This window comes from Panicum virgatum, chromosome 6K (assembly GCF_016808335.1).
Source record: "Panicum virgatum strain AP13 chromosome 6K, P.virgatum_v5, whole genome shotgun sequence".
NCBI lineage: Eukaryota > Viridiplantae > Streptophyta > Magnoliopsida > Poales > Poaceae > Panicum > Panicum virgatum.
Window position 1 is genome coordinate 11,404,902 of NC_053141.1, and position 26,615 is coordinate 11,431,516.

The 26,615-nt window shown below is 51.3% G+C and overlaps 1 long non-coding RNA gene across 1 annotated transcript; it reads left to right on the plus strand.

Moving 5' to 3' along the window:
• Positions 1–677: 677 nt before the first annotated feature.
• On the plus strand, positions 678–26,405 carry LOC120711737. Its single transcript, XR_005690461.1, has 3 exons — positions 678–823; positions 8,804–8,807; positions 26,244–26,405. It is a non-coding gene; the product is annotated as an uncharacterized LOC120711737 (long non-coding RNA).
• Positions 26,406–26,615: the final 210 nt, after the last annotated feature.

The following is a 26,615-nucleotide window of genomic DNA, read 5'->3' on the forward strand; positions in this document are numbered from 1 at the left end:
GTTTCTTTATTTATTTTAAAACTTCCTTTCAAATCTTTTTGATTTATTCACTTAACTAAAGTAAAAATGACATTTTAACAGACTCACATGAACTTCCGGTTCGACGAACAAAAATCTTCTCCACTGGTACACTACTGGCTCTGAACAAAAATGCCAGCTTATGGATTCTTGCATCATCCTTGGAGCATTTGATCTTCACCATTTGAAGATGTTTACAAGCAAAATATCTTCCCTTAGGTTTGACACCAATTTCCAATGGCTTCCTGAGGTTGAAGTTCTTTTGCAGAACAACATGGTTGTTATTACAGATGTACCCATCATTTAAGTAACATAAATGTGGAGTTTGGGAATCAACTCAGGAGATTATTTCCTCCTGGTGTCTTTTCTTTATTCTTAACCCTTTTACACTTTAGCCCTACATATATGTCTATATTACATACACACACCAACACTCCCCCTCAAGATGGGCCGTATACTTCTATCATGCACATCTTGTCACATAAAGACTCACACCTTCTAACACTCAACCCTTTTGTTAGACAATCAGCAATTTGTTCCTCAGAAGTTATAAACCCTAGACACAAAGTTCCATCATCAATCCTTTCCCTAATAAAGAAGTGATCGATCTCCACATGTTTGGTTCGATCATGTTGAACTGGGTTGTTGGCAATATTAATAGCTGATTTGTTATCACACTAAAGCTTCATTGAACTATCCTCCTGGAGTTTTAACTCAAATAGAAGATTTTTAATCCATAATAGTTCACTTAGACTCTGTGACATAGCCCTGTACTCAGCCTCTGCAGTAGAGCGTGATACTACAGGTTGTTTCTGTAACATCCCGAAAATTCACTAAATAAATCATGCGCTAAAGTTGTCTTTCGTTGAGCTCGACTCCCCTCAAACCCTGAACCCTAATCCCCAGAACCTCCCCCGAGCAACCCGACACCCGAATTCAATCCGCGTCCCATCTTTTTCCCATCCAACGCGACGCGTCGTGACCGGCCGCCGCGAATCCCGCCCCTCCTTTTTCCCTCTCTCCTTCCTTCCCGGCCGCGTGCCCCATCTCCCGTGGCCCGCACCCGCGTGGCCGACCGCGGCCGCAGTCGCCGCTGGCGCGCACCGCCCCCCCCCCCCTCCTTCCTTTATCCTTTCCCTCTCTCTCCCATTTTCTTTTTCTCTATTTCTTTTTCCTTTTTCTCATTACTTTTTCCCCTTTTCTCTTTTTCCTTTTTCTTTTCTCTCCCTCCCTCCTTCCCTTCTCCCTCCTCTGCCTCGCTCCCGCTCGCCCCGAGCCCGCCAGGCCGGCTCCCTTTCCCCGCTCGCGCGCCTGGGCCGCTCCCCGCCCGGCCGCGCCGCCCTTCCCCTTCCGTGCCACCTGCCCGAGCAGCCTGACCGCCCCGGCCGGCCCGAACGCCGCGCTCGCGCACGCGCACGGCGCCCGGCGCGTCGAGCCGCGACGCGCGCACGCGCACCGCGTGCACCACACCGCGCGTCGAGCCGCTCGCTGAGCCCGCGTGCGTGCCCGGCCACGACGCGCGCCGCGCGTCGCTGCGCCTCCCCGCTGCAGTGCCAGCACGCGCGCTCGCCGCGGCCACGCCGCCCGCGCTGCCCCGCTCGGCGCCGCTCACGCGCACGCGCCGCACCTGTAACACCCGGTTTATAAAAGAACATAAACCGAGCAATCATATACGTGCCAGGATCAAGTCACACGTATATACAACAGAATGAACAGTATATCATAGCACATATCACGTAAAAAGACATAATAAAGCGAATACGAATGTTATTTATTACAATAATGACAAAATGTCTGATACAGCGGAAGCGAAGTACAAAATACGATAAAAGCTCTCCGAAGCTGAAGCAGGGCGCCACAGGGACGTCGACTGGGAGACGAAGCACCTAGAAGTCCTCGTAGTCCTGGTAGCGCTGGACGAACTCCCTCGTGTCGGCAGGAACTGAGCAGCAGTAGCGTAACCAAGAGGAAAAAGTAGAGAAGAGGCAAGAGTGAGTACACAACTTGTACTCAACAAGTATAACACAAACTATGAGGCTCTAGGCTGGCTGACTCAACTGCATTAGCTTTTAAGTGTTGGCAAAATTTTATTAAAGCTATTTACTACGAGTTGATGAATTACCATTGACCCAGTTACATAGTAATTAATCAGAATTAATTATACTACTACTGAGAACCAAACCAAAACCAAGCCACCAAGGTAACCCCGAGAAGCACCTCCCTCGTCGGAAGGAGATAACTTCACTAATCAAAAGGAGGATCTGGGCCGCTCATAACCGTGAGCACGGCTAGTATACCAGTTTTACACTCTGCAGAGGTTGCACATCTTTACCCACAAGTCGTGAGCTACGCCAGTTGTTCATCACACTTCCTTAGGTGAGATGGCCAGCGACTCACTACGAGGCCTTTAGAAAGAATCTCGTTGGTAAGGCGTAACCGCGAGAGTTAGGTCGGCGACGATGGGGCCCACCTCCGGGGGTACAAGCACAGGAGCGCAATCCAAGCACAGACCAAGCCGGAGGAGCAGGGACCATTGAAGCTTACTACTCTTGCCCCGCAGGTAAGTTACTCCAAACCAAAAAGATCTAGTTATTACGCCAAGTCTATCCCATTCTAGCCTTGTGGTAGCGCTGTTGTCCCAGGTTGTCGCTCTATGAACCGGTCCTTATGGAGAGTGGCCAACTAGGCAGTAAGCACCGTGCTGGCCCCCTAAACCATGTTTCTAAAAAAACATCTTTTAACGAGAAGTGAGCCACTCAAGCCACACAGAGTGCCACTCTCAGAATTAAGTTCAAGTAAAACATTAATCAATTTAATTAAAAAGGACCAGAGTGTGTTATAGCGCAGCAACCTAGCACAACTAACCAAAATGCAACCCAAAGGTATATATAAAGGATATAAACTGGCTAGGAAATCCTTAAAGGCATACAGTATTAAAATGCAGTATGAAATTGTAATTAAAGTGATAGGTTGTTCATGTTATACTTGCCTTCCTCGTACTGCTCCTGCTGCTGCTCAAAGTGCTCGGAAGAAGGCTGCTCCTGGTACTGGTACTGGGGCTCCTCAGATGGATCAACGTCTACTCACGAACACATGGCCAAAACAATGCACAAAAATAAGCATACAAGCAAACACTAACAAAAACTAAAGAACAGTACATCAATACATAAAAACAGCACACAAAACTACTCTAGAACTATTCTACGCGTCACAACGATCGCGTGGATATAAAGAACGCTAAAATCGGAGCTAAAACGCATAAACTAGGCCTAAAACAAGTCCTAGGGGCTTATTTGTAAGAAAACTGAAGTTCCAGGGGCTTTTCTGCTAAAACCGAGGACTAAAACGCAATTACTGAAAAGATCCAGGGGCTAACACGCAAAAGGACTAAGCCTGGACGGCGGTTTCAAAACTGGGAAAACCCAGGGGCTAAAACGTTAAAACTAGGACCTCTACGTAATTATTTTTCAAAAGGGCTGGACTGCGGGTTGATTTCAACAGAACCGGGGGTCTCTTTAGCAAAAGGGCGGGCCGAACCGGTATCTTCGGATCTGATCCGTTGGATCGAGATCCGGTGGATTAGATCGAACCGGTACGCGATCTAATCGCGTCCGTCCGCGACGGATCGTGCGGTCCAGGGAGATTGGGCGCGCAGGGGCGGCGGCGCGATACCGCCGGCGAGGAATCCCGCGGCGGCGCTCGTCGGGGGCTCACCGGAGCTAGCAATTCCGGCACTCTGGGGGTCATTTCGACCCGGGTCTGGGTCGGGAAGGTTCGTTGCGCGATGCGTGAACCACCTAGGGCATCAACTGGGCTTGGCGGGGCTCGAGGCGGTGTGCTCGCCGGCGATGGCGGCTCTGCGGCGCAGGGCTTGCCGGCGAGAGGCGTGAAGGCCACTCTTGGCGCGGGTTGTGGTGCAAAGAGGGTGCTCGTGCGCGTGCGGGGTCAGGGCGAGCCCAAGCCAGGGACACGCGGGACTGGGGTGGTCTGCAGAAGGCCCGCCACGGCGGAGCAAAGTCGTGCGCGGCGGCTGAGCGCCGGCGCACTGTGTCCCAGCTGTAGGAGTGGCCTAAGGGCTAAGAAAACTAGCCTAAAAGGGAGAGGGGGTCTGGGCGGTGCTCACCGTGGGCCTGGATCGGGCGAGGGAGCGGCGTAGGGTGGCCGGCGACGAGGACCGGCGGCGAGGTCGTTACGGGCTCGTGGAGGAGGAGAAGCGGAGGGTCTTCGGGCGTCCCAGGCTTCACGGATCGGTGCGCGGGGTTCCTGCGGAGAGGTTACAGGGGTCAGTGCGGCCTGTGGCTCGCCGGTGGCTAGGAAATCAAGCGAGCGGCGCGTCTTACCGGCGGCGACTCTCCGGGCAGAAATCAACGGCGAGAGGGCTGATTTCGGGGCTTAGGCAGCGGCGGCGGCGTGGATGGGATGCGCAGGGGTGCGGGGTGGGGTTAAGAAGGGCAGGGCCGAGAATCTCGGCGTGCGCGCCCGCGGGGAAAGGATTGCCGGGATTGTGGCCGGGGATTTCGGCCAGGGGGCGGGGTTGTTGCGCTGCGGCAGGGGTGGAGCTGGCAGGCGGGACCCACTGGTCAGCGGGCGGCGCGCGCGATGCGGGCGAAGTCAGGGGGGACGCGGGGCGAGCGTCGCGCGGCGAGGCAGGCCGGGCGCGGGAAGAGCTGGGCTGCGGGGAGCGGGCGGAGGCAGGCCGCGGCTGGCAGGCCGGGTCGCGAGCTGGGCCGAGCGGGGAGGTGGCGTAGCGGGCCGGGCGCAAGTGAGAAGGGAAAAGGAGGCCGGGCCGCTACTGGGTTGGGTTTTGGGTTTCGGGTTGGGCTGGGTTTTCTATTTTTCCTTTCTATTTCTATTTCTCTCATTTCTTAATCTAATTCAAACAAAGTTTGAATTCAAATTTGAATTTGAATTCAAACCACACTCAAATAAAATTATGCACCAGCATGAATGCAACAAAAATTTAAACCTATGATAAATTTTAATTAATTAAGGAACAAAAATTAGATTAAATGCCAACTAAACACAATAAACCTTAGAAAATTATCTAAAGCCAATTAATTTATTAATAAATACTGAAATTTAAATTAGGGTGTTACATACCCTACCCCCTTAAGGAAATCTCGTCCCGAGATTTAGCTGGGCTGGCTAGCAAAGAGATCTGGATAGGTCTTCTTCAACTCATCTTCTCGCTCCCAAGTAGCCTCAGCTTCACTGTGGTGACTTCACTGAACTCTGCACATCTTGATGCGCTTGTTCCGAGTAACTCTCTCTGATGTCTCCAGAATCTTCACCGGATGCTCAGTATAAGTCAGATCTTCCTGAACATCGACCCCATCCAGTGGTGCCTGCTCCTCGGGTACTCGCAAACACCTCTTCAGTTGAGATATATGGAAGACATCATGAACTCCTGAGAGGCTGAGAGGTAACTCCAGGCGATAAGCAACTTCGCCTTTCCGCTCTAGCACCTTGAATGGCCCCACATAACGAGGTGCTAACTTTCCCTTGACATTAAATCTGCGGATTCCTCTCATCGGAGACACCTTCAGGTATACATAATCACCGATACTGAAAGTCAGGTCTCTCCGCTTGCCATCTGCATAGCTCTTTTGTCTGCTCTGTGCAATCCTCAGATTTTCTCGCACAGCCTGAACCATCTGCTTTGCATCATCTATGATCTCAGGACCAAAGAGCTGCTTTTCACCAATCTGATCCCAATAGAGAGGAGTTCTACACTTTCTGCCATACAATGCCTCAAATGGGGACTTCTTTAGACTGGCCTGATAGCTGTTGTTATATGAGAACTCAGCAAATGACAGGCACTTATCCCAACTAGTACCGTACTGAATAGCACAAGCTCTCAGCATATCCTCCAACACTTGGTTGGTTCTCTCTGTCTGCCCATCTGTCTGAGGGTGATAAGCCGTACTGAAACGCAGCTTCGTATCCAACGAATCATGGAGCTGCTCCCAGAACCGAGAAGTGAACTGAGACCCTCTGTCAGATATAATCTTCTTGGGCACACCATGCAAGCAGACAATCCGAGAGATGTACAACTCTGCAAGTCTAGCACCGGAGTAGGTAGTGTTCACTGGAATGAAGTGAGCAACCTTCGTCAGACGATCCACTACTACCCAAATGGAGTTGTACCCTTTCTGAGTACGAGGCAATCCAACTATGAAATCCATCGTGATCTCCTCCCATTTCCACTCTGGAATCTTCAAAGGCTGTAATAAACCTGCTGGCCTCTGATGCTCAGCCTTGACACGCTGACAGGTGTCACAAATAGCCACGTACTCTGCCACTGAACGCTTCATCCCATACCACCAGAAACGTTCCTTCAGATCATAGTACATCTTCGTGCTGCCCGGATGAATAGAGTATGCTGTATCATGGGCCTCACTCAGAATCAACTTCCGAAGATCATGCACATCGGGCACGCAGATCCGGTTCTTGTACCACAAAGTACCCTGATCATCCTCTCTGAAATGAGGAGCCTTGCCCTTCTTGAGCAACTCACGGATCTCCTGCAGCTTCTCATCATCTTTCTGATGCTGCCTGATCTCTGACTCTAGAGTCGGTACTGCCTCAAAAGCTGCACTGGAGGTATGATGCAAGAAACCCAGACTCAACTGCTCGAACTCCTCGCATAACTCTGGAGGCATCTGGAAAGCCACGGCCATGTTGACATAACTTCTTCTGCTCAGAGCATCTGCTACAACATTGGCCTTGCCCGGGTGATAGTGAATCTCCAGATCATAGTCCTTGACCAACTCTAGCCATCTTCTCTGCCGCATGTTCAGCTCATTCTGCGTGAAAATATACTTGAGGCTCTTGTGATCAGTGTAGATATCACACCGCTGCCCATACAAGTAATGCCTCCAAATCTTCAGAGCATGCACAACTGCGGCTAACTCAAGATCATGAGTAGGATAATTCAGCTCATGCCGACGTAACTGCCGTGAAGCATAAGCTATCACTCTGCCCTCCTGCATCAGAACACACCCAAGACCATCCTTCGAAGCATCACAATATACCGTGAACCTCTTCGTCTGGTCTGGCAGAGTCAGGACTGGCGCCGTAGTCAACCTTTTCTTCAGCTCATCAAAGGCCATCTGACGCTCATCAGTCCATACAAAAGCCACATTCTTCTCTAGCAAGGAAGTCAAAGGCTTCGCGATCTTGGAGAAATTCTCAATGAACCTCCGATAATATCCTGCTAAGCCCAAGAAAGATCTGACTTCCTTCACTGTCTGCGGTGTCTCCCACTCGAGCACATCCTTCACCTTGCTCGGATCAACAGCAATGCCTCCCTGAGAGATAACATGACCGAGGAATGGAACCTCGTCAATCCAGAACTCGCACTTGCTGAACTTGGCATACAGCTGATGCTCTCTCAATCTCTGCAATACGAGTCTCAAATGCTCCTCATGCTCTTCTTCTGTCTTGGAGAAGATCAGAATATCATCAATGAAAATCACCACGAAAACATCCAGATAATCCATGAAGACCATGTTCATCAGATGCATGAAGAAAGCCGGGGCATTAGTCAAGCCGAAGGACATGACTGTATACTCATATAGCCCGTACTTGCAGGTGAATGCCGTCTTCGGAATATCCCCAGGACGGATCCTCAGCTGAAAATAGCCCGAACGAAGATCAATCTTCGAGAATATACGAGCACCTCGAAGCAAATCGAAGAGATCCTCAATACGGGGCAGTGGATGCTTGTTCTTGATAGTGACTGCATTCAGCTCACGATAATCCACACACATCCTCTTCGAGCCATCCTTCTTATCTACCAGCAATAATGGAAAAGCCCAAGGAGAGAAGCTGCGACGGATATAGCCCTTGGCTAGCAACTCATCAATAGTCTTCTTAACTTCTTCATGCTCTATAGGTGCCATACGGTAGGGCCGCTTTGCAATAGGAGCTGTGCCAGGCAAGAGATCAATACAAAACTCAATGGCGCGTTCAGGCGGCATACCTGGCAGATCATCCGGAAAGACATCCGGGAATTCAGACACCACGCGAATACCGTCCGTGGGTCTAGCCTCCATCTGATGAAGAAATCCCGAAGGCTCTACTGCACTGATAACAACCTCTTGGCCATTGGAAGCTGATAGCAAGACTGTCCTCTGAGCACAATCTATCCGAACTCCCCATTTGGCCAGAGTCTCCATTCCCAGAATGACATCAATGCCCTTGGTGTCTAGCACCATCAGATCAGTACAGAACTCTACTCCCCTCAAAGAAACACTGACTCTCGGGCAGTAAGTGTGAGACCTCAACTGTCCTCCCGGTGAAGATACTAACAGGCACCTCTTTAATGTGCTAGTATGAATACCATGATGCTCGACAAAAGACTGAGTAATGAAGGAATGCGTAGCACCAGTATCAAAAAGCACTGTAGCTGGATATGAATTAACCATGAACGTACCAATAACCACGTTGGGAGCCTCGGCCGCTGACTCGGCCGTCACGTGGTTCACCCTGCCCTGTGCTGGCGCCCTGGGCTGAGCTGGGCGCCCCTGCTGTCCCGCCTGCGCCTTCCGGGGGCAAGCGTTGGCGTAGTGCCCCGGCTGGCCGCAGTGAAAGCAGGTGCGAGGAGGTCCCTGAGCCTGCTGTCCGGTAGGAGCTGCCGGACGTGGAGCCTGCGGTGCCGGTGGAGCTGGTGGAGCACGAGCCGGAGGTGCTGGTAACCTCGGGCCCTGACCTGCCTGCTGCTGTCGAGGCGGGTACTGCTGCGGTGGCCTCTGCTGGTACTGCTGAGGAGGCCGGTACTGAGGCTGGTACTGCTGGGGCTGCTGGAGTCGAGGACGAGTGTTGCTGCCGGAAGCAACGGGGACAACCTTCCTCTTCTTGTCCTCCATCTCCAAGTGCTTACGCTCAGTGTTGAGCGCACTGTCAACCAGATGGTTGAAGTCGTCGAAGCGGAGGTTGAGCAGCGCGTACTGGAGGTAGTCCTCAAGACCCTCCATGAAGTGCTCCTGCTTCTTGCGGTCATCCGCAACCTCGGCAGGGGCGTAGCGAGCAAGCTGAAGAAAGCGATCACGATACTCCGTGACCGACATAGTCCCCTGAATTCACAAAGACAGATAGATATCGGAAGATTAACTCAAGATTCATAAGGATAGAACAAGGGGCATTAGCTCAAAAGAAAACGCTGAATGATTATTCTTAAGATTACCTGCTTCAGTGCAAGGAACTCCTTCTGCTTCATCTTCATAACGCCCGCGGGGACGTTGTGGCTGCGGAAACGCTCCCTGAACTGGAGCCAAGTGAGAGCCTCGCGGTCGTGAACTGGATGGGACTCCCACCAGTCCAAAGCTGCACCTCGCAGCTGTCCTGCGGCGTACAAGACGCGCTCACGATCATCGCACTGGGCGATGTCCAGCTGACGCTCCACTGCACGGAGCCAGTCGTCAGCCTGAAGAGGGTCGGACGTGTGAGAGAACGTCGGCGGGTGACCCCTCAGGAACTCAGCACACCTGTCACGAGGTTGCGGCGGTGGAGGAGGCGGAGGCTGAGTGTGAGCGTGCTGAAGAGCCTGAACAGTGTTGTTCAGGGTAGCCATCATCTGCATCTGGAGCTGGAAGTACTGCTCCGGAGTCAAAGGCGGAGGCATCGGGATCCCAGTACCCTGGTTGTTCTGACCCTGCTGCTGGCCAGAACCGGAACCGGTGCTCCTGGTGTTCACCATCTGATTGGAACAAAAGATTTCACGAGTAAGGATATTGCAGGAATAAAATCAGATGGATATGATAACTCTTTTGCGGAAAAAGACTCAGTCATGATAAAGTAGACAGGATAGAGTGGACTGTTTTACCCCCAACGATCTAACTCATTTTATTAATCAGTTAACTTTAACATCTGAGTGATTTCCTTTAAACAAAATTAAGCTACTAAGCTATGCAATCATTCAAAAATCCAAATCAAACATGTAGCATAATAACAAGCAGACAATTTTCACAACTTAGCCGAGTTTAGCAATAGACTCGACTAACACAACGCGCCGCAGAACGTGCTATCGTATTATTATAAAAAGGTCACCTAGCTAACTCATGGTGGTCAGATGACTGATTCAGGCCAAAATCTACGAAAACTATTCTTCAGAGAGAGAAATCAAGGCAAGAAGGGTAAAAGTCATAGAAGTCAAGGGGTATAATAGTAAAATAGTTTCAGCAGTCAAGGATTGGTGAGAAGAAGTCCTAAAACTCGACTAGTTCTATCTAGGCTTCGTCCTACAGTCGATACGGCTCTGATACCACTCTGTAACACCCGGTTTATAAAAGAACATAAACCGAGCAATCATATACGTGCCAGGATCAAGTCACACGTATATACAACAGAATGAATAGTATATCATAGCACATATCACGTAAAAAGACATAATAAAGCGAATACGAATGTTATTTATTACAATAATGACAAAATGTCTGATACAGCGGAAGCGAAGTACAAAATACGATAAAAGCTCTCCGAAGCTGAAGCAGGGCGCCACAGGGACGTCGACTGGGAGACGAAGCACCTAGAAGTCCTCGTAGTCCTGGTAGCGCTGGACGAACTCCCTCGTGTCGGCAGGAACTGAGCAGCAGTAGCGTAACCAAGAGGAAAAAGTAGAGAAGAGGCAAGACTGAGTACACAACTTGTACTCAACAAGTATAACACAAACTATGAGGCTCTAGGCTGGCTGACTCAACTGCATTAGCTTTTAAGTGTTGGCAAAATTTTATTAAAGCTATTTACTACGAGTTGATGAATTACCATTGACCCAGTTACATAGTAATTAATCAGAATTAATTATACTACTACTGAGAACCAAACCAAAACCAAGCCACCAAGGTAACCCCGAGAAGCACCTCCCTCGTCGGAAGGAGATAACTTCACTAATCAAAAGGAGGATCTGGGCCGCTCATAACCGTGAGCACGGCTAGTATACCAGTTTTACACTCTGCAAAGGTTGCACATCTTTACCCACAAGTCGTGAGCTACGCCAGTTGTTCATCACACTTCCTTAGGTGAGATGGCCAGCGACTCACTACGAGGCCTTTAGAAAGAATCTCGTTGGTAAGGCGTAACCGCGAGAGTTAGGTCGGCGACGATGGGGCCCACCTCCGGGGGTACAAGCACAGGAGCGCAATCCAAGCACAGACCAAGCCGGAGGAGCAGGGACCATTGAAGCTTACTACTCTTGCCCCGCAGGTAAGTTACTCCAAACCAAAAAGATCTAGTTATTACGCCAAGTCTATCCCATTCTAGCCTTGTGGTAGCGCTGTTGTCCCAGGTTGTCGCTCTATGAACCGGTCCTTATGGAGAGTGGCCAACCAGGCAGTAAGCACCGTGCTGGCCCCCTAAACCATGTTTCTAAAAAAAACATCTTTTAACGAGAAGTGAGCCACTCAAGCCACACAGAGTGCCACTCTCAGAATTAAGTTCAAGTAAAACATTAATCAATTTAATTAAAAAGGACCAGAGTGTGTTATAGCGCAGCAACCTAGCACAACTAACCAAAATGCAACCCAAAGGTATATATAAAGGATATAAACTGGCTAGGAAATCCTTAAAGGCATACAGTATTAAAATGCAGTATGAAATTGTAATTAAAGTGATAGGTTGTTCATGTTATACTTGCCTTCCTCGTACTGCTCCTGCTGCTGCTCAAAGTGCTCGGAAGAAGGCTGCTCCTGGTACTGGTACTGGGGCTCCTCAGATGGATCAACGTCTACTCACGAACACATGGCCAAAATAATGCACAAAAATAAGCATACAAGCAAACACTAACAAAAACTAAAGAACAGTACATCAATACATAAAAACAGCACACAAAACTACTCTAGAACTATTCTACGCGTCACAACGATCGCGTGGATATAAAGAACGCTAAAATCGGAGCTAAAACGCATAAACTAGGCCTAAAACAAGTCCTAGGGGCTTATTTGTAAGAAAACTGAAGTTCCAGGGGCTTTTCTGCTAAAACCGAGGACTAAAACGCAATTACTGAAAAGATCCAGGGGCTAACACGCAAAAGGACTAAGCCTGGACGGCGGTTTCAAAACTGGGAAAACCCAGGGGCTAAAACGTTAAAACTAGGACCTCTACGTAATTATTTTTCAAAAGGGCTGGACTGCGGGTTGATTTCAACAGAACCGGGGGTCTCTTTAGCAAAAGGGCGGGCCGAACCGGTATCTTCGGATCTGATCCGTTGGATCGAGATCCGGCGGATTAGATCGAACCGGTACGCGATCTAATCGCGTCCGTCCGCGACGGATCGTGCGGTCCAGGGAGATTGGGCGCGCAGGGGCGGCGGCGCGATACCGCCGGCGAGGAATCCCGCGGCGGCGCTCGTCGGGGGCTCACCGGAGCTAGCAATTCCGGCACTCCGGGGGTCATTTCGACCCGGGTCTGGGTCGGGAAGGTTCGTTGCGCGATGCGTGAACCACCTAGGGCATCAACTGGGCTTGGCGGGGCTCGAGGCGGTGTGCTCGCCGGCGATGGCGGCTCTGCGGCGCAGGGCTTGCCGGCGAGAGGCGTGAAGGCCACTCTTGGCGCGGGTTGTGGTGCAAAGAGGGTGCTCGTGCGCGTGCGGGGTCAGGGCGAGCCCAAGCCAGGGACACGCGGGACTGGGGTGGTCTGCAGAAGGCCCGCCACGGCGGAGCAAAGTCGTGCGCGGCGGCTGAGCGCCGGCGCACTGTGTCCCGGCTGTAGGAGTGGCCTAAGGGCTAAGAAAACTAGCCTAAAAGGGAGAGGGGGTCTGGGCGGTGCTCACCGTGGGCCTGGATCGGGCGAGGGAGCGGCGTAGGGTGGCCGGCGACGAGGACCGGCGGCGAGGTCGTTACGGGCTCGTGGAGGAGGAGAAGCGGAGGGTCTTCGGGCGTCCCAGGCTTCACGGATCGGTGCGCGGGGTTCCTGCGGAGAGGTTACAGGGGTCAGTGCGGCCTGTGGCTCGCCGGCGGCTAGGAAATCAAGCGAGCGGCGCGTCTTACCGGCGGCGACTCTCCGGGTAGAAATCAACGGCGAGAGGGCTGATTTCGGGGCTTGGGCAGCGGCGGCAGCGTGGATGGGATGCGCAGGGGTGCGGGGTGGGGTTAAGAAGGGCAGGGCCGAGAATCTCGGCGTGCGCGCCCGCGGGGAAAGGATCGCCGGGATTGTGGCCGGGGATTTCGGCCAGGGGGCGGGGTTGTTGCGCTGCGGCAGGGGTGGAGCTGGCAGGCGGGACCCACTGGTCAGCGGGCGGCGCGCGCGGTGCGGGCGAAGTCAGGGGGGACGCGGGGCGAGCGTCGCGCGGCGAGGCAGGCCGGGCGCGGGAAGAGCTGGGCTGCGGGGAGCGGGCGGAGGCAGGCCGCGGCTGGCAGGCCGGGTCGCGAGCTGGGCCGAGCGGGGAGGTGGCGTAGCGGGCCGGGCGCAAGTGAGAAGGGAAAAGGAGGCCGGGCCGCTACTGGGTTGGGTTTTGGGTTTCGGGTTGGGCTGGGTTTTCTATTTTTCCTTTCTATTTCTATTTCTCTCATTTCTTAATCTAATTCAAACAAAGTTTGAATTCAAATTTGAATTTGAATTCAAACCACACTCAAATAAAATTATGCACCAGCATGAATGCAACAAAAATTTAAACCTATGATAAATTTTAATTAATTAAGGAACAAAAATTAGATTAAATGCCAACTAAACACAATAAACCTTAGAAAATTATCTAAAGCCAATTAATTTATTAATAAATACTGAAATTTAAATTAGGGTGTTACAGCACCGCCCCGCCCCGGCGCGCCACGACGCGGCCATCCGACTGGCGCCCCTCCATCACCGCCCAGCCGCACGCCGCGACGCCCGCCGCCAGCGCCTCGCTCCGGTCCCGCTCGCCCTGTGCCCGCGTGCAGCCGCCGCGCCGCGCGTCGCCTAGCAGCAGTGCCGCCGCAGAGCCGCCGCCTCGCCACCCGCGCCGAGGCCAGCGCCCCGCCTTCTCCTCCACGTGCCACAGTGGGCGGCCTCGACGCCCTCGCCGCTGCACGCCGCTCCGCGACAACCTAACGCGGCCGCCCGCCATTAATCCCGCCCGCAGGCCTCGCCGAGCCGGCCACCCACCTCCACCGCCTTGGCTCGACTATAAAAGAGCCCCGAGCCCCAGCCATCCCCGCAACCACCTCCGCCGCCTCCAGCCACACCTCCCTAGCGCTAGCGCCACCGCCACGAGCCACCAGAGCCACCGCCGCTCGCTCCCGTCGCCCCGCCTCTGAGCGCCGCCCCAGCCTGAGGTGAGCCAGGGCATCGAACCCCACGTGCCCCTAGCCTCTTTTCCCCTCACTCCCGGCCGCCGCCCTGGCCCTGGACGGCCGGATTGGCCGCCGCCGGCGACCCCAGGCGCCTCCCCTGTTTCCCAGCGTGGGAGGGAGGAAGGGGATGGCGATTTTGCCAAAAACCCCTCCCCCTTTCCTTTATTTCTTAAAGAAACCTTCCATCATTTTTGCCTTTTTGCAGAAATACCCCCACCTTTAGTATATTTGCAAATGAACCCTATTCCAATATAAACCTAATCTCAAATATACCCCTGACCTCTCCAGAATAACCCAAAAGCTTCCAAAAATTACAAACAGACCCCTGCCTACTCAAGATAATTCACAACCAGGCCCCTGGCCCCTTAACTAACCCACGAATCTTTATAAAACCTATCATTTCATGTACCAGACGACCCCGGATTAAACCAAAACTTTACCCTACCTAACTTAACTCAGCCTTGACCATGTCACTCAGAAACCACTCAAAATTATTGCTTCTACCTCTATATTTTATGCGTTTCCATTCCGAGCTCAACGATAAAACTTTTATTCCTGTGTCTTGATTGTGTGCGTGTTTGTTTGCGTCGTAGACCACGGAGTGAACGAAGGAGAACCCGTCAACGAGCAGTACTGTGAGCAGGAGAACGAGGATCAGTTCCGCGACCCCGAGCCCGAAGGACAGGACTTCCCCGAAGGCTTTGAAGACGGCAAGTTCAATCCCATCCTTTGATGCATGTTTCTGTCCTAGTTTTTATAAACACAACCCAATGGCCTGTTTTATAAAGTTGCATATGTTTTACTTGCATGAAAACACGGTTGGATAGCCACCCCTTGATTTGTGATGACTATTCCTTGACCACCTAGATTAATGTCTGATTTTGCTTGGACGTTAATCGATATTAGAACGCTTAGGACTTTACTCTTAATATGATTTATTTGATAAAGAAAATGTGTGCGTGTGGGACGGGATAAAATGTGGATTTTTGAAAGTTGAGTAGGGACGGGATGGACGGCATTTCTGTGTGAATTGCCGATTGGTGTGCTTATGCCTGTGTGGCAGGGCAAAGAAGGGAGATATCCATCTTGTCGTGTCTAAGGACCGAGTTGGTGTGTCATCTCACCTAACTCCACTATCGTGCAAACCACTCGACCGTTGAATGGGCAACGGCGTAGCATGAATCCCACTAGTTGGTGTGGTAGCCATCAGGAGAGCTGAGAGCAACGGGTGACTAAGGAAAAGGGGTAAGCCCCGAGTGACTTATGCCCGGTTATACCTAAGTGAACGGTAGACAACCCCTTGGTGCATCCCGTGATGGCTAGTCAGGCTTAGCTATGGTGGGTAATGGCTATGTTGGGATCTACACCGACACGACGGCGTTCGAGTTGTGGTATCCTACTTGTGGGTAAAGTTGCACACCTCTGCAGAGTTAAGAATCTATTCGAATAGTCCGTGCCCACGGTATTGGGCGAGTTATGGTGTGGTCACATAACTAGTGTTTCAGTGGGATGGGCTGGTGTGAGTTGTTTTGGAATTGTGTCCGGCAGATGTGCCGTGTGCTACGACGGACGGGGAGTCCGGTAGCAGTTTAAAAATTGGAAACTCCGTGTTACTTCTGAAACTGATTTTCGTAAAGGTTTTCTTTAAAACAAACCCCTGCATAAAATATCGTTTATCTGCAAATTAAACCATAACCTTATCCTTGATTTACCTAGGCATATTATTCTGATTTAACCCCTCCGTGGGTGTGGTTGGACTTGCTGAGTACGTTTGTACTCACCCCATTCTCACTTTTTACAGAAGAAGACCCGGACTTCGTTCCAGACGACGCCGAGTAGGGTTATCGTTCTACACCCAACCTTGCTTGTGGTACCGGCCCTGTCGAGATGCCTCCGCTGTCGCAGTACTCAGAGCCCGTAGTAGACCCTATGTGGTTTGCAAACTGGTATTATGTTGTAGCTTGGTTAATAATTATCATCATCTGTATCGAGTGTCCTCCAAGGTTTGTACGGTTTTGAACCATCTGATGTAATAAATGTGGCATCAGCTTCCTGGGACTGGTGCTTTGTATCACATTTAAGTCTTCTCTTATGAGGGGACGCTTCAGGTGGTATCAGAGCCGTAGGTTGGCCGTAGGACGTGACCCTAGGAGCGAAACCCGTTTTTAGACCCTTTACCTTAGGACTTTTCTATCCTTAATCCTTTCCTCACACAAACACTTACCTTTGGTTCTTGCCCTGTTCCAGATGGCTGACAATGGATGGATTGGCGGAATCTATTTCGCAGAGCCCGGCCTTCCCAAGTTGTTGATACTCAGCCTGGAACGCATCGGAGTTGTGGATCCACCAGAGTTTCTCTACCGGGAATACGACTCCAAGGGCACTCTTCGGTGTGACCTGATGATCTTCATAGCAAGAAGCACCCGCTACCCAGATGTGGACCCTTGGTTCATCTCCACCACTGGATTCCGTTTCCCGGATACCTATCGGAAAGCCGCCCGTAAAGCCCTGCGACGGCTCCGAGTGATCTACAAGCATCACCTTCAGCGGACTCCTATGGGGTTCTTTCCGCCAACATAAGGAAGAGGACGCACCTGGATCGCCCGAATGAGAGGCCTTGGGAGGGAAGAAGAAGATCTGGAAGACACTGTATCCCACCTGTCCATCTACCTCACCGGCCTGGATGAGCTCTACCGGGAGCAAGCAGCACAACTAAAGCAACAAGTTCACAGAGCAGAAAAGGCAACCCAAGAGCTGGATGAACAGCGGACAAGGACCGCACACGCTGAGTATTCCCTGGCTGCTCTCCAAGTCCAAATGAATGAAAAAGAGGCAGAATTGGAAGAGCAGCGGACAAGGGCCGCACGTGCCGAGAACTCGCTAGCAGCTCTCCAAGCTCAGATGCGGAGGTACGAGGCTCGCTGGGGAATAGGTGGATGGATAGAGGAAGACGAAGAACCCATGGAAACCCATTGGGACGTTGGCACTCAGACTGAAGAAGAAGAACCCGAAGAAACCCACTGGGATAAAGGGACTCAGACCGAGGATGATGTGATGGATCAGTGCCTTCCACTGAAGAAGCGCTCCTTTAGAATTGAGGAAGAATCCCCATGATAGGAGTAGTCTCTAAGCTAGAACCTTTGCTCTAATAATCATGTACCCGTGAAGTTGTACCCCATCATGATGCCATAAATAAAAACCATCTACCCCTTTGTGTACCGCAAATATTCGCGCAAGATCTTCACTCTATCTTTGTTTTCAGATGGCTGAGGAAGGATGGACCCAGGGCGACTGCCAAGCTGCACCTGGCTTCCCCAGCCTGTTGGTCAACGCCCTGGAAAGCCTTGGCGTTACAGAACGCCCAAGGTACTACAGCAGAGAGTACGAGCATCATGGCACTCTCCACTGCAGGGTGATCATTGTCATCGCCAGAAGTGAGCGCCACCCCAACATCCAGTCGTGGCGAGTGACCGCTACGGGATTCAGGCACCAAGACACCTACCCCTTGGCTGTCAGAAAGGCACTTCGGTACCTATGCCGGATTTTCGAAGAACACCTAGCACCCACGCCAATGAGGTTCTTTCCGCCGGCCATCAGGACCCCTGTTTGGGAAGCCCGCATGAGAAGCCTGGAACGGCGCCGCCATGAAGTAGACCCTTTGTACCAAGTGGCTAACTATCTGGCCGCTTTGGACCAACTCTTCGATGACCAGGCCCACCTGCTGAGGGAGCAGACCAATCGTGCCGAGCAAGCTGAACTCGCGGTGAGGCTCCAACAGGTCCGAGCAGCCCAAGCCGAGGCAAGAGCCGCAGCCGCGATCAGCAGTGAAGCAGTTGCACAGGAGAGCCTCAGACAGGCCCGAGACCGGCGCATGCAAGAATGGACCAGAAGTGGGACCCCAGTTCCGGCCATCGGAGAAGACCATGTTCTACTTGGGACACCCGTCATAGGATGGGGAACGCTCTTTGGAAGCCCTCGAGCTCCACCCGAGAACCCCGAAGGGTCTACTGCTATCAGAGAAAGAGAAGTTGCTGCTCAGCCCCAAGAGAACGGGAACCCGGAGGACGACGAGCCGTTTGTTTCCCCGGAAGCACGTACCACCCCAGAAGAAGACTCGCCCCGCGAGTAGAGTGTCCAACCCTACCCTGTTGTTGTACCCTTCTAGCCCTTCCAGTTTAAGTTGTATTCCTAGTTTGAACCTGTACCCGGACGTGTAGTACGCGTTCTAGTCATGTTCCCGTGTTGTACCCTACCTCGCTTTAGTAAAAGTTGCTTGTTTGCCTTGTTGTGTGCTTGTTGTGTGTGTGCCTTTCGGTAGAAGGTTAATTCTGCCTTTTTCAAAAATACGAATTAAATAACTTAAACATCACCTAATCCCAATCTCACAAAAACCCTACCAAATCTGCAGATGGTTTCCCGAAGCGTCACGAGGGCCTCCCGTGTCAGGGACCCTGCAGCCGCTGATGCAGGAGTACGCCTTAACGGGCAAAACCATCCTCAGGAAGAACAAGAAGTGAGTCAGGGCAGAGGAGAAAATCTTGGTGCACAGCTGCCACCACCACCACCACCACCTTTCGTGGACCTGGCACAAATAATCCATAACCAGACTCTCATATTGGAGACACTGGCCAATGCTCTGATGAACAGGAAGCCACGAGAGCAGACCTTCAATGACAAGCTGACAGCTTTTCTGAGGGCCAAGCCACCTACTTTTGCCGGATCCAGCAACCCCTTGGATGCAGATGACTGGCTCCGCGTGATCCAGAGGAAGCTCGAGCCATTTGGGTGCCAGGATCGAGATAAAGTTCTCTTGGCAGCACATCAACTCACCGGGACTGCCTTAGCCTGGTGGGAAAATTACTGCGCTGCTGCCAGAGATGCCTCCACCGTCACCTGGAATGAATTCGTGAGAGAGTTCCGCCGCTATCACATCCCCTCAGCTACCATGAAGCGCAAGGCAGACGAATTCCGCGCACTTCAGCAGGGGAATATGACGGTTGAGGAGTATACACACCAGTTTATGGAATTGGCTTGCTATGCACCAGAAGAGGTGAACGACGACGAGAAGAAGCAGGATATGTTCAAGAAGGGACTAAATCCAGAACTCAGGACCCTGCTCACCCCTCAGATCTATCCTGACTTCAACACCTTGATGAACAAGGCAATCCTCACTGAGAAGGCCAAGAGTGATGAAAGAAAGGATAACAAGCTCAAGTTCCTGGAGAGCAAGGCCCGCCAGCAGGATCGTTCCCAGAAGGCCAGAAGCTTCAGCTACAATGCACCAAGGTCCCAAGCCCCAATGCAGTACAAAACTCAGACGCAAGTGACAGGACCACGAGCCCCTAACACCCAGCCCAGAAGCCAGAGCACCATGAGGGCCCCACAGAGTAATGCAAGCCAGGTCACCAACAACAACAGCAATGCGAGGGCCTGCTTCAACTGCCGTGAGACGGGTCACTTCATCGCCGACTGCCCCTATGCCAAGAACAAGCCAGCTACATCAGCTTTCTCCAACACCGTGAACGGACCCAAGCCAGTGTTGACCGGAGCCAACCGAGTGCCCCTCCGTGGCAACACCAACAACAACAGCAACCAGCAGAGGCAACCCCAGCAGACTTTTGGACGAGCCCGCGTCAACCACATCGACGCGCGGGAAGCTCAAGGAGCTCAGGGCGTTGTACTCGGTGAGTACCTTGTCAGCTCAACTCTTGCAACAGTACTGTTCAATTCTGGAGCATCACACTCATTTATATCCTCGAGCTTTGTGGAGAAACATAAAATACCTACGGTACTACTAAAAACACCCCTATTAACCCGGACGCCCGGAGGAGACATCAGGTGTCAACTGGGTTGTCTACGGGTAAGGATCAATTTAAGTGGGGTAGAGTTTTTAGCAGACCTAGTAGTGCTTAAGTCAGAAGGGATAGATGTGATCCTCGGAATGGACTGGCTAAGCAAACATAATGGCCTCATAGGTTGTACGGACAAGGTAGTACATCTAACAAACCTAGAGGGAGTCCGAGTGACCTGCCATACCCGGGAAAGTGGAGCAAACCCGATGGTGTTTAGCATGGAAGCCAAGTCCTTGGAAGAAGTCCCAGTAGTGAATGAGTACCCCGATGTCTTTCCCGAAGAACTTCCCGGTATGCCACCAGATAGGGACATAGAATTTGTCATTGATCTTGTTCCTGGAACCGCCCCCATAGCCAAAAGACCCTATAGGATGGCAGCCTCTGAGTTGGCAGAGTTAAAGAAACAAATAGAGGAGTTACAACGGATTGGCTTCATCAGGCCAAGTTCGTCTCCTTGGGGAGCCCCGGTTCTATTCGTCAAGAAGAAGGACGGAAGTATGAGGTTGTGCGTAGACTACCGGGCACTAAACGAAGTCACTATCAAAAATAAGTACCCCCTTCCCAGGATCGATGATCTCTTTGATCAGTTAAAAGGAGCCAAGTACTTTTCAAAGATTGACCTAAGGTCCGGATATTTTCAGCTCAAGATTAGGGAAAGCGACATCCCGAAGACAGCCTTTGTCACCCGATACGGACAGTTTGAGTTCACAGTGATGTCTTTCGGACTGACAAATGCACCGGCCTATTTCATGAACCTCATGAACAAAGTGTTTATGGACGAGCTAGATAAGTTTGTCGTAGTCTTCATTGACGACATACTTATTTACTCAAAGAGTATTCAGGAGCACGAGCAACACCTGAGAGTAGTTCTGGAGAAGTTGAGAATGCACAGGCTATACGCCAAATTCAGCAAGTGTGAGTTCTGGCTGGAGAAAGTAGCTTTCCTTGGTCATATCTTGACCGCGGAAGGAGTAGCAGTGGATCCCGAGAAGGTTGAAGCAGTCTCCAATTGGCAGCAACCAACTAATGTCAGTGAGATCAGAAGTTTCCTCGGATTAGCTGGGTATTATCGGAGATTCATTGAGGGATTTTCTAAGATAGCCCGGCCCATGACAGAGCTGCTCAAGAAAGAGAAGAAATTCACCTGGACGGAGTCGTGTGAAAGAAGTTTCCAGGAGTTGAAGCGAAGATTGACGACAGCCCCAGTGCTAACCCTGCCGGATATTCATCGGGATTTTGTCATCTATTGTGATGCGTCCCGACAAGGATTTGGTTGTGTGCTGATGCAAGATGGGAAAGTCGTTGCATATGCTTCCCGTCAGCTCAGGACCCATGAGCAAAACTACCCAACTCATGATTTGGAACTTGCAGCCGTAGTGCACGCACTTAAGATTTGGAGGCATTATTTAATTGGAAATAAGTGCGAAATCTTTACCGATCATAAAAGTCTGAAGTATATCTTCACCCAACCGGACTTAAACCTGAGGCAGAGAAGATGGCTAGAATTAGTCAAGGATTATAATTTGGAAATTCATTACCACCCGGGAAAGGCAAATGTAGTAGCTGATGCCTTGAGTCGGAAATCCTATGGGCCCAAGAATGACCCTTTACAAGAGGAAATGGCGCGATTAAACGTGCACATTGTCCCTCGAGGCTCCAGCCAAGTGCTGAACGTTCAATCCACTCTAGAAGAACGAATCAGGAAAGCCCAGAGAGCGGATAAGGGACTGATGGAAATCCGGAGACAGACCGGAGAAAATAAGGCACCAGACTTTAGAGTGGATAATCAGGGAACGTTGTGGTATAAAGATAGAATTTGTGTGCCCCAGAAAGGGGATTTCAGGCAGATAATCATGGATGAAGCCCACAACTCAGCCTACTCAATTCACCCAGGATCCACCAAAATGTATATGGACTTAAAACAGAAATATTGGTGGAATGGGATGAAGGCAGATATTGCACGATTTGTCGCCCATTGCGATACTTGCCAGAGAATCAAAGCTGAACACCAGAAGCCGGCAGGATTGTTGCAGCCCCTACCCATTTCGGTTTGGAAATGGGATGAAATAGGGATGGATTTTGTGGTAGGACTGCCCAGAACCCAGAAAGGACACGATTCCATATGGGTAATAGTGGACCGACTCACTAAAGCGGCTCACTTCATACCCGTACGTACCAACTACGGCGGAGAGAAGCTAGCCAAGCTTTACGTGGAAAATATAGTGAAGTTGCATGGTGTGCCCAGTCGAATTGTTTCAGATAGAGGGACCCAGTTCACCTCTAGATTCTGGAAAAGTTTGCATAAAGCCATGGGCACCAAGCTAGACTTTAGTTCCGCTTATCACCCGCAAACAGATGGCCAGACGGAAAGGGTAAACCAGATTATGGAAGATATGTTGAGAGCATGCGTCCTCACTTATGGCAAAGATTGGGAGCAGAGTCTACCCTATGCCGAGTTCTCGTACAACAACGGGTACCAAGCAAGCTTGGGCATGTCACCTTTTGAAGCTCTCTACGGAAGAAAATGTAGAACCCCTCTGATGTGGTCAGAAGTTGGAGAACGTGCCCTAGTCGGCCCCGCACTCATAAAGGAAGCAGAAGAAAGAGTTGCCGAGATTAGAGAAAAGCTGAAAGCAGCCCAGTCTCGACAAAAGAGCTACGCCGACAAGAAGAGACGCGAGATAAGTTTCAACCCAGGAGATTTCGTGTATCTCAAGGTATCACCCATTCGAGGAACCCGAAGATTTCAGGTACAAGGAAAATTAGCCCCTCGGTACATTGGACCATATCGAGTTCTGAAGAAAGTCGGAGCAGTAGCCTACCGTTTGGAACTGCCAGAAGAAATGTCGGATATACATCCAGTGTTCCACGTCTCACAGCTAAGAAGATGTTTGAGAGTACCCGAGGCAGAGCACGTGCCAGTAGAAACAATAGATCTGCAGCCAGACCTACGATATCAAGAAGTTCCGGTCAAGATTCTCGACACGGTCACCAGAAGGACCAGAAACTCTGAAGTACGGATATGCAGAGTCCAGTGGAGCAGACACGGAGTAGAAGAAGCGACGTGGGAACGAGAAGACACTCTGAAGAAAGAGTTTCCCCACCTGTTTAGGAACCAGCCGAATCTCGAGGACGAGATTCATTTTAAGTGGGGTAGGTTTGTAACATCCCGAAAATTCACTAAATAAATCATGCGCTAAAGTTGTCTTTCGTTGAGCTCGACTCCCCTCAAACCCTGAACCCTAATCCCCAGAACCTCCCCCGAGCAACCCGACACCCGAATTCAATCCGCGTCCCATCTTTTTCCCATCCAACGCGACGCGTCGTGACCGGCCGCCGCGAATCCCGCCCCTCCTTTTTCCCTCTCTCCTTCCTTCCCGGCCGCGTGCCCCATCTCCCGTGGCCCGCACCCGCGTGGCCGACCGCGGCCGCAGTCGCCGCTGGCGCGCACCGCCCCCTCCCCCCCTCCTTCCTTTATCCTTTCCCTCTCTCTCCCATTTTCTTTTTCTCTATTTCTTTTTCCTTTTTCTCATTACTTTTTCCCCTTTTCTCTTTTTCCTTTTTCTTTTCTCTCCCTCCCTCCTTCCCTTCTCCCTCCTCTGCCTCGCTCCCGCTCGCCCCGAGCCCGCCAGGCCGGCTCCCTTTCCCCGCTCGCCCGCCTGGGCCGCTCCCCGCCCGGCCGCGCCGCCCTTCCCCTTCCGTGCCACCTGCCCGAGCAGCCTGACCGCCCCGGCCGGCCCGAACGCCGCGCTCGCGCACGCGCACGGCGCCCGGCGCGTCGAGCCCGCAGGCCTCGCCGAGCCGGCCACCCACCTCCACCGCCTTGGCTCGACTATAAAAGAGCCCCGAGCCCCAGCCATCCCCGCAACCACCTCCGCCGCCTCCAGCCACACCTCCCTAGCGCTAGCGCCGCCGCCACGAGCCACCAGAGCCGCCGCCGCTCGCTCCCGTCGCCCCGCCTCTGAGCGCCGCCCCAGCCTGAGGTGAGCCGGGGCATCGAACCCCACGTGCCCCTAGCCTCTTTTCCCCTCACTCCCGGCCGCCGCCCTGGCCCTGGACGGCCGGATTGGCCGCCGCCGGCGACCCCAGGCGCCTCCCCTGTTTCCCAGCGTGGGAGGGAGGAAGGGGATGGCGATTTTGCCAAAAACCCCTCCCCCTTTCCTTTATTTCTTAAAGAAACCTTCCATCATTTTTGCCTTTTTGCAGAAATACCCCCACCTTTAGTATATTTGCAAATGAACCCTATTCCAATATAAACCTAATCTCAAATATACCCCTGACCTCTCCAGAATAACCCAAAAGCTTCCAAAAATTACAAACAGACCCCTGCCTACTCAAGATAATTCACAACCAGGCCCCTGGCCCCTTAACTAACCCACGAATCTTTATAAAACCTATCATTTCATGTACCAGACGACCCCGGATTAAACCAAAACTTTACCCTACCTAACTTAACTCAGCCTTGACCATGTCACTCAGAAACCACTCAAAATTATTGCTTCTACCTCTATATTTTATGCGTTTCCATTCCGAGCTCAACGATAAAACTTTTATTCCTGTGTCTTGATTGTGTGCGTGTTTGTTTGCGTCGTAGACCACGGAGTGAACGAAGGAGAACCCGTCAACGAGCAGTACTGTGAGCAGGAGAACGAGGATCAGTTCCGCGACCCCGAGCCCGAAGGACAGGACTTCCCCGAAGGCTTTGAAGACGGCAAGTTCAATCCCATCCTTTGATGCATGTTTCTGTCCTAGTTTTTATAAACACAACCCAATGGCCTGTTTTATAAAGTTGCATATGTTTTACTTGCATGAAAACACGGTTGGATAGCCACCCCTTGATTTGTGATGACTATTCCTTGACCACCTAGATTAATGTCTGATTTTGCTTGGACGTTAATCGATATTAGAACGCTTAGGACTTTACTCTTAATATGATTTATTTGATAAAGAAAATGTGTGCGTGTGGGACGGGATAAAATGTGGATTTTTGAAAGTTGAGTATGGACGGGATGGACGGCATTTCTGTGTGAATTGCCGATTGGTGTGCTTATGCCTGTGTGGCAGGGCAAAGAAGGGAGATATCCATCTTGTCGTGTCTAAGGACCGAGTTGGTGTGTCATCTCACCTAACTCCACTATCGTGCAAACCACTCGACCGTTGAATGGGCAACGGCGTAGCATGAATCCCACTAGTTGGTGTGGTAGCCATCAGGAGAGCTGAGAGCAACGGGTGACTAAGGAAAAGGGGTAAGCCCCGAGTGACTTATGCCCGGTTATACCTAAGTGAACGGTAGACAACCCCTTGGTGCATCCCGTGATGGCTAGTCAGGCTTAGCTATGGTGGGTAATGGCTATGTTGGGATCTACACCGACACGACGGTGTTCGAGTTGTGGTATCCTACTTGTGGGTAAAGTTGCACACCTCTGCAGAGTTAAGAATCTATTCGAATAGTCCGTGCCCACGGTATTGGGCGAGTTATGGTGTGGTCACATAACTAGTGTTTCAGTGGGATGGGCTGGTGTGAGTTGTTTTGGAATTGTGTCCGGCAGATGTGCCGTGTGCTACGACGGACGGGGAGTCCGGTAGCAGTTTAAAAATTGGAAACTCCGTGTTACTTCTGAAACTGATTTTCGTAAAGGTTTTCTTTAAAACAAACCCCTGCATAAAATATCGTTTATCTGCAAATTAAACCATAACCTTATCCTTGATTTACCTAGGCATATTATTCTGATTTAACCCCTCCGTGGGTGTGGTTGGACTTGCTGAGTACGTTTGTACTCACCCCATTCTCACTTTTTACAGAAGAAGACCCGGACTTCGTTCCAGACGACGCCGAGTAGGGTTATCATTCTACACCCAACCTTGCTTATGGTACCGGCCCTGTCGAGATGCCTCCGCTGTCGCAGTACTCAGAGCCCGTAGTAGACCCTATGTGGTTTGTAGTCTGGTGTTATGTTGTAGCTTGGTTAATAATTATCATCATCTGTATCGAGTGTCCTCCAAGGTTTGTACGGTTTTGAACCATCTGATGTAATAAATGTGGCATCAGCTTCCTGGGACTGGTGCTTTATATCACATTTAAGTCTTCTCTTATGAGGGGACGCTTCAGTTTCTTACTTCTCCAAATCACCAAGTTGCCACCAACAAAAACACAATAGCCTGAAGTTGATCTTCTGTCATCTGGACAACTAGCCCAGTCTGCATCACAATAACCCTCCACATTCAGATGTCCATTTTCTTAAACAGCAAACCTCTGCCTGGATTCCTCTTTAAGTATCTCAAGATTCTATAGACTGCATCCATGTGACCACTCCTTGGGTCATGCATGTATCTGCTTATTACACTCACAGCATACGTTATATCTGGTCTTGTATGGCAGAGATAGATGAGACGCCCCACTAGTCTTTGATATCTCTCCTTGTCTACAGGATGTCCAGATTCAGCACCCAATTTGTGGTTTAGCTCTATTGGTGCAGTGATT